Consider the following 9,345-nt stretch of genomic DNA (forward strand, 5'->3'; position numbering starts at 1 on the left):
AGGAGGTCCACTGATCCGTAGTACTGCACGCCACCAGTGGAAGAGTAGGAATTAGCTACAACTCGCGCTCTATTGCTGCCTAAACAGCTCAGCGCAAGCTTTTCTCTACTGTTCAGAGTATTGGCTGTTCCTGACCGTGGTCAGAGAAGATCTGCTCTGAAACCGTGTGGAACGCCTCTATTTATACTCAGATTTTGCTGAGTCGGCACTTTTTTTCCACATAGAGTTTCATGGGGTAGCTGGGTTTTCCCCATCACGTGACGGTCCCCGCTTTAGAATTTCACCCCACCGTATGTTTATTGGGGTTGCGCTGGCGCATGCGCGGTCAGACGTCGATAATTTATCGATAAACTGTTTTACCGTCTGACTTATCGACTAAACTTTTATCGACGAATTTAACAAACTCAGTTATCGACGAAAATCAAAATATTTATTACAAAAAATTTTATACACATATTAACAATAAAAATAAAATAAAACACTTTGTATGAAATATAAAAATTAATTATAATAAAGAAATGAAATGAAAAAGGTATTGTGTTCGTTATCGGGTCGTTACATTACCAAAGGTATATAACATATCTAATGCAGATGAAGTGATAATGATATTGTTATTAAATGTACATTGATCTGTTGGAAGGAATCAGTATATTACATTATATCTGATGTCGATATAGTAATAATGATATTGCTGTTAAATGTGTATGACATATCTAATGCAGATGAAGTGATAATGATATTGTTATTAAATGTACATTGATCTGTTGGAAGGAATCAGTATATTACATTATATCTGATGTAGATATAGTAATAATGATATTGCTGTTAAATGTGTATGACATATCTAATGCAGATATAGTAATAATGATATCGTTATTAAATGTACATTGATCTGCAGGATGGAATCAGTATATTACATTATATCTGATGTAGATGTAGTAATAATGATATTGTTATTAAATGTACATTGATCTGTGGGAATAGATCAGTAGATGACATTATCGCCAATGTAGATATAGTAATAATGACATTATTATTAATGCATATTACATATCTGATGCAGATGCAGTAATATTGATACTGTTATTAAATGTATATTACATATCGAATGCACGTATAGTAATAATGATATCGTTATTAAATGTATATTACACATCTAATGCAGATATAGTAATAATGATATTGTTATTAAATGTATATTGATCTGTGGGCATGGATCAGTATATTACATTATATCTGATGTAGATATAGTAATAACGATATTGTTATTAAATGTACGTTGATCTATGAGAATGGATCAGTATATTACATTATAGCCAATGTAGATATAGCAATAATGACATCATTATTAATGTATATTACGTTATAGCCAATGTAGATATAGTAATAATGACATTATTATTAATGTACATTACATATCAAACGCAGATACGTTCGCAATGATATTGTTATTAAATGTACGTTGAACTGTAGGAAGGAATAGGTATATTACATTATATCTGATGTTTTTTGCGTATAGCATCGCTTGTTTTAACTATAGCATTCGCAACTTTACACGATTCTTTAATATTACTATTATCCATTGCAAAGAGAAGACGTCTATTCGCTAAGCTTTCTATCGATGGACTAAATGTTTCAGAAAACGGCAAATTCGTTAAATCCTTTTCTGTAACAGCCACGTTCCATCGAGCTGTCCTTGTCGATTATTACGAAACCATATTTCTGTTCCCAACACTGTGCGCACAATTTACAAAAGTTTTCGTACGACATGTCTGTATTTACATAATCATTATAAATGTGGTGTAGATTCGTGCCGTCTTGTTTGAACACGATCAAAAGATTGGTATTGTCGCAAATTAGGTGTTTCGGTATTCTCGCGTAAGTCTGACAGAGATAAAAACAGTCCACGCGCGAGTGCCTACCCATAGCGAAATATTCTCTTATCACGTCTTGTTTGTCGCACGCAACGTCATCGAATATAAACACCGAATCGGGCAGCGCCTCGTTTGGTGGCACGACTTCGGCGTTATTTGAAAAAGAAAAGTATCCGATTTCAGGAACATTTGTCAAAATTCTTTCGAGATATTTGTACTTTGGTTGTTGCAATGATTTTGAGTATACATATACGTTATTGAATCTTACACCGTTCGGGCTCTCGATCAGACTGATTACGACGTTCGTCTTACCGCAGTTCGATGGACCGCAAATTATACCACGTATCGTATTCGGCAAGAGGGGCCCGTGTCGTCGTCGGCGATCGTCCATGTGTGTTGTCCTCTCGTCTAAATCGAGAATAAGGATAGACAGGGGCTGCTTTGCGAAACGCATGTCGTCTATAATAATCATATATTTAATGATTCAGCCTCTTTATAGGTTGCGGAAAAGCTGCTTGTCCGCGTCGTTAACGCGCTTTAACCGCGGCCGCAGATGAGCTTTAACCGCGATTAGCCCTTTTTCTCCGCAGCGAAAACGCGCTTTAACCCGCGATTAATCCTTTGTCTTCGCGGTGGCGGCGGGACGGTGGTGGAGGGCACGCGGAATGCAATTCGTGACCGAACCATCAAATACGCATCCAAGCAACAACGTGACCGAAAGTCTGTCTTGACGGTGCTTGCTCAATCTGTATCAGATTGCTGTTAACCGCGTCAGCAAGCCGTCAAAGAGGCATCCAAGCAAAACGTGACCAAAACTCTGTCTCGACGATGCTCTCTCTATCTGTGCCAGATTGCACATCGACACGTGTCTGCATGTAAACATGGATTTCGCCCTACTCCCTCATGTCTTTGAAATAGAAGAACATTCCTTTTGTATCTCCTACATTGGAATATGAAACACAAACGTTACACATACAATCGTTCTAGGTAAAATAACATTAAGACGCATAAAGTATATTTTTACTAAATAGATTTTATTATTTTACAGTAATGAACAAAATTAATAAATGAAATTAAATGTTTCGTGTTTTAAGACAAATGTAACAATTTTTCTTTTTCGGTGGAGGTCCATCTATGTGCGTGTCATCCCCCGGCCGATTATAATGTTCCATGCACAGCTCTTCATCTTCCTCCTTCCTCTTTTTTAACCACCATTCTTTTAATATCGATACGTTTCTCATAGCACATGCTCCGTTGTGCGCGATGCATGCCATATGTTTATCCATCCATCCATCCTGAATATGCCGCTTCTTGGTTGGCAAATTCAGTAGATCGTCATCTTTGTTCAAAACCTCTATATTGATTGGACTGACTGAAGGATAAAGTTTCTTTAGCCATTTTTTTTTCTCAATGCCCTTGACGTATACAGATCCATGAATACTATCTTTCAAACACAAAGCGGCACACTCTTGAAGGCGTGAATACGTCCCACTCAAAACCGTGATGATTTTGCGTCAACCATTTTATTTGTCTTAATTCTGCTTTCGACAATTTTTTCTTAGCAAATGGTGGCGCAAAGATGAAACACTGTACACGATTCCCATTTTGGAAGATGGCAAGTTCCTTTACGAAAAACTCGTTCGTATCGCTTTTGAAGCCTTGAATGTCCACGAATGTTGGCACGTTCATTTTGATTAGCTGAATTTGTGGTGAAAAATGACTGGTTTTGCTGCGGAATGATCATATAAACCCTCTTCCACTTAAGAGAGTTTGCGCACTACATTGGTCAGTAGATTGTACTGCACGATACGATCGTGAATGATCAAACAGTAAGCGCTAGTATTTTCAGGAACGTTTTCACTACACTCAAAATCGATTCTTACATCGATTGTAGCGCTTTTTATCGATTCGTTCTGATGCGAGCAATCAATGACAACGAATGGGCCGTAGCCGAAAAAGAGTATCTTATCGTATAGAGCTCCGTCATCACCATTACTGCACATCGCGCCGTAATATGACTTTCTGAATTTTGCATACATGTCGTAAAGGACAGAGTATCTATTTTTATTAAAGTCAAGATTCAAATTGTCATACGGATATGATTCCGAATTTAAATACAATCGAAAATTGGTGAGTTTGCAGTCATCAAATTTGGTGACATGTCTATTGAGCCTATTTTTTTTATCCGTTTGTATTGCAAATATTACATATGGCGGTTTTTCTAATTGTGTAGCTGCTTTAATGCTCCATGTATGTTTAGTGGTTGCTTGTAACATTCGATACTCGTATAAGTCCCAGGAACGGTAACTTATAATTATCGTTTGACCGTTTTCAAGGATACGCAACAATGAAAATTTGTGTCTTTCTTCGAGCGTGACATGTGACATCCTCCACTGTATTTTGTATAGTTGCAGCGTGTATTTTGCACCATCTGTTCCAAAAACAGCGTTTTTGTCGTCTCGCGACCGAATCAGAATCAATTCATGATGCGCATTAATCACTATTCCTTTGTAACCTTCGCAGAAACCGAGCAGCATATTTAGAGGAACACAAAAGTCAAAGTAGCCTCCTGCATTGGGTATGTCTATCCAACCAGCGTTTTCAAGCATTTTTGATCTTGTCGTTGTCAGCGATACTCCATTTTTTATCATAGTTGTTATTCCAACGTTTTTACAACGATCGATCTCCACGCCGTTTAATTCATATCGAATTTCATCAAACATAGATGCTGCGCAATTCATTTCTAGTCCAACTGAAGTTCCTGCAACATTGTCATTGTTGAGAATGAGTTTTCCTTCGACGTAAAGGTAACTCTCACTAGGAAACGTGTACAAATCTTGTTGTTGAATGGGAATTCGTATTTCATCATTGTTTCCAAACGTTGTGTTGGCGTATGTGCTGTAACTATGTAATTCGATCTTTGTAATTCGATCGTCAGAAATCGGTAAACTGGCAATGTTCAATGGATCTATCATTTTCGTTTCTTAATCACAAAACCCAACGATTGCAGAAATTGCGCGTTTTTGTAGCTCAAATCTTGCGATGTGTTCAGTTTGGGGATATTGTCCTTACTAAATGATTGTGAAAAGTCATCACCGTTTAATACATGATTATCATACCTCCAACCGTGGTAATTGCTGCTGCAAGTACAATTTGTGTGTTTGTAATTGAAGTTCTAGTTCCGTCCATTTTCTAACGATCCTTTTAGCAACTCGTTCAACGGAGTGCCCAATAATGCATTCGGCGGATTGTTGATCGGTTGAGTTTTAGCATCTGTGTACAACAGCATTATTTCTAGTAATGTTTGGCATAAGTGCTGCTTGTTCTCTTGAAAGGCTATTAAATGAACGGATATTTAACGTATATTAAACAGTCGCGTCGTCGGAGTGTTCGACGATGTGCTCTTGCGATGTGTCCGATTTGGATATATTCTCTCTACTGAATGATTGTATAACTGTTATCGTTTTTGCATCATTATCCTTACTACAGCTATCGTAAAATGTTCAGCGGGCCGTTCGAGCCGTTTGGGCCGTTCAACGGGCCGTTCGAGCCGTTCGAGCCGTTCAACGGGCTGTTCGAGCCGTTCGAGCCGTTCGAGCCGTTCAACGGGCCGTTCGAGCCGTTCAACGGGCTGTTCGAGCCGTTCAGCGGGCCGTTCGAGCCGTTCGAGCCGTTCGAGCCGTTCAGCGGGCCGTTCGAGCCGTTCAACGGGCTGTTCAATGAGCCGTTCGCGGGCCGTTCGAGCCGTTCGGGCCGTTCACGGACCAACAGGCCATTGATTATTATGTTTATGTTCATGTTATTTTTTACACCGCCTAATATGAAGCCTCACTGTCAGTTCTTCTCCACGGAAATTTATCAGATTATCGTTTTGATCGGTAATGCGTATACTAAGGTGGTCAATGGCTCTCACGATAACTGGAAGATAAATCACGTTCGTAGGACTTTCCGAAATGTTATATCCTGGTGGCACGCGCGGTGAAAACTCATGAATGGTATGAACACATTGGTCGTTGCTATACGCGCCAGTCGTAATATTACATTCGATCCCCAGCACATTTACTTTCATAATATTTACGGGTATATCCGACTCGTGCCATTGCCCCGGTGGTAATATTCGATATGTAGAAAACCCGAGAAGCGATCCTATATTATTTGGTTTGGTAAAATCGATTGTATAATCACTATATATTTCATTTTGCAAAGTGCTGTTATTTGCGCGAAATAAAATGATTTTTGTCTTGTCCATTATTTTCTCTTGCAAGTATTTATTTAGCGCTTCGAGTTCGTACGAACCATCCGGTATCGTGATCTCACCATCGGCATCAAAGTAAAATTTATTGTTTGTAAAGTCCACGTTCGGTATTGTGTTGAAAGCTTGAAAATCAGCGAGTCCGAGTTCGTAATTATCATCCTACAAGTTGTAACGTTTAGGTCTTTCGCTACTTATGCGAAGGAGAAGATACCGCGAGTGGTACGAGCGTACGATTTCCCCTACGCGTCTCAAGGAGTGGTTCGCGTTCGCTGCGCGTTCGCGAAGGCAGAAGGAACGGTGAAGTCAGTAACGAGACGTAAGTTTGCGGTGTAAAAAGGAAAATATCGATTTATTCAGAAAGATGGTGATTGAAGTATGGCAAAATAGCCGATCACAGAATGGTAGTAGCACCGCAAATATTATGGCAGTTTACGCGTTCAACAATCAACGGAACGCAATTCTCATCTAATAGATGTTCAATAGACGCGCAGATTATGTAAATATAATATACAACGAACTTGACTAGATTGATCGTCAATAAGCACGCAGATCGGATTCACACGAATCGAAAGTGTAATAAAAAAAATGGTAACGCAAAAGAAAAGATTTCAACCAGTCGAGCGACTTTAACGCGACCCAAAAACTCAATCTTCTTTTTATACGGAAAAATGACTGGTTGAATAACGCATTTAAATCTCACGGAATACTTATAATAGAATATAAAATAATATAAGAAAATATAACGTAAAGAAAAATCTCAACCAGTCGAGCGACTTTAACGCGACTCAAAAAAACTCAGTCTTCATTTATACGGAAAAATGACTGGTTGAATAACGCATTTTAAGAAATATGAGAAAATATATGAAAAGAATAACGCAAAGTATCCGAACGCAAAATCGTGACCCTGCTCGGTATGCGAAAAGTAATATATACACAACGGTTACAAAATTTCGTTGGTCGTCTACGATTCAAACGTCTTTCGCCAAGGACGAGTTATTGTTCACTCGATTTGTTTCGGAAACATATACCGAAATCACGACGCACGAAGGTCGCGTGATCGTGGAGCGCGTAGGCAAGAGAGGAACGTTTGAATTTATTAACCGTGCAGCGAAATATTAACTTTTACGCGTCTCTTAAATCGCAGAATGGCGAGCCAGTGGATTCCGAGGATACTTCCGGTTCAGCGAGGTTTTCACCTGCGAACCTCAGATCGACAGGGGCACTGACTTCACGATTTCAGTCACAATCAAAGGATGAGAAAGTCGCGCACTAAGTCCCGACCCTCGACTCCTTTGCAGACTGAAATACGTGTATTTAAGAGAATCCGATACCCGTGGATTTGCCGGAATCCGTCAACGTTCTTCCTGGAGTACGAAGCGTACTCAAGGAAGAAATTAAGACTGCCAAGAGCGAGATCACGGCCCTCCAAATTGCAATGTAAAATTGCCAGAACACAAGCAAAACGGGGATGGCTCGACTAGGTTTCCCTAGGAGTCAACGTCGTCTTGGATATGCCTGTGTAGGGCGATCTTTCGAGGGTGCTGAGTCCCAAGATAGAAGGCCACTACTTAATGAAAGGGAGGTGTCCAAGCTCGGGCTCTAGTCACGACTTGCTGGATCGCAATCTTTAGACGGTTGTCTCTTGGAAGAGAGCCGTAGGTGAAAGCGTCCGTTCTGCTTGTCGTTTGGGACCAGAGTGTCGATCGATGGATCGACACTGAGCTCCTTCGATCCGGCGTTCGAAGGAGGGGATCCGCGCACGCGCTCCACTTTGAAAAATAAGTAGGGATAGCACATACCATCGCTATAGTTCCGATCTCCCAAGAAAAATCTATACAGTATTGCCTCGTAATAAGCAAGTGGTCTCGACTTCGAAATAAGCAAGTCGCTATCCCCTCTTCTTTGTTTGAAGTCGCCCGCAAAGTGAGAGGTACGAGAAATGAGTGAGAGGTCCATGAAAGCGCGAAGCCGATGTTTAGGGTAATAAATTTCACGCTTGACTGAGCAGTGACATCGGTTAGTAGAAGAAGGATGGAATATATGTATATAATGCTTTCTATCCTTGTTCAAAAAATAACATCGCTGCTCGGCCGATCACTTTATGATTTGCCGCTACCTCGCGTTCTCTATCGTCCCGCTTCGAGAACAAAGTCAAGCCGAATAGCTACCTCCCTCGAAATAAGCAACGGTTCGGTCCCGAGCCACTTGCTTATTTCGAGGCAATACTGTACTACTTGTTTTATACTATGTAACTGTACGAATGTACGGTTACAAAGTCTATAGGTGGAAAGTAATCAGTGCTAAGCACAGAATTTTTTCCGCTTAACGTAAACGTCAACGACATCTTTGCAACTGTGAAGACTATGTGCATCGAAACTATTTTATACATTTCCAGCTAAAAAATGCAAGCAGAGTTGTCTGCATACACTCGTATTGAATTTTTGATACTGCGTGTGATTGTATAAAATCGTTACATGGTTTCCGAAGTAGTTTATTAACTCTGTCAGTGGTCTCAGATTTCCAAAAGAATCGAAATATTTAACACAATTACCCCGCTTTACGTAAGCTACCCAGTGTGTGCCAGGACCTTCCGATTTATCTAAATTCACGATACCGCATTTGTTTAAGAACGATTTCGAGGGTAAATTTGTACGCATGAAAACACCTCGAAAATATGGAAAGTTCAACTTTCGTGCAAAGTTATATAACTGTACATTTGTCATTGCGCCATGTGGAAGCGTTACAATTTGCCGATGTGCTTCTTTTTTTTTCTTTAATTCCTTTTCCCCGTTTATATGGTGCAAGATAAAGTCCATGTCCTTCCATAACACGATTGTGCCGTTTCACTTCCTCCAATGTTTTCCGTGCTGCAGATGCATCGTTGACTGCCTTGGCGATACTTGCTGCATCGCCAGCCACCGTGCCCAAAGCTGAAAGGCCTGCAAAAATAGGTACAAGTGCTGGAAGAAATCCACCACGTTTTGCAACTGGAAGTTTGCGCGACTTTGTCTTCTTCTTCTTGTTACTTTTCCGCGGTGCCATTACTTTCTTCTTTGGCTAACTCTTTGGCCAACAATATTCCAGCAACGCGCGCAGACAAAAGTATTTTCCAATCTAGTGCGAATTCTTTTTGTGCTAATTCGTACGACTATCGTATAGGAAGTGAAACTTTTCCTGGGATGTTTGGGTTTATATAGATAGAGAGAGAGAAGTTGC

Source organism: Osmia bicornis, chromosome 9 (assembly GCF_907164935.1).
Source record: "Osmia bicornis bicornis chromosome 9, iOsmBic2.1, whole genome shotgun sequence".
NCBI lineage: Eukaryota > Metazoa > Arthropoda > Insecta > Hymenoptera > Megachilidae > Osmia > Osmia bicornis.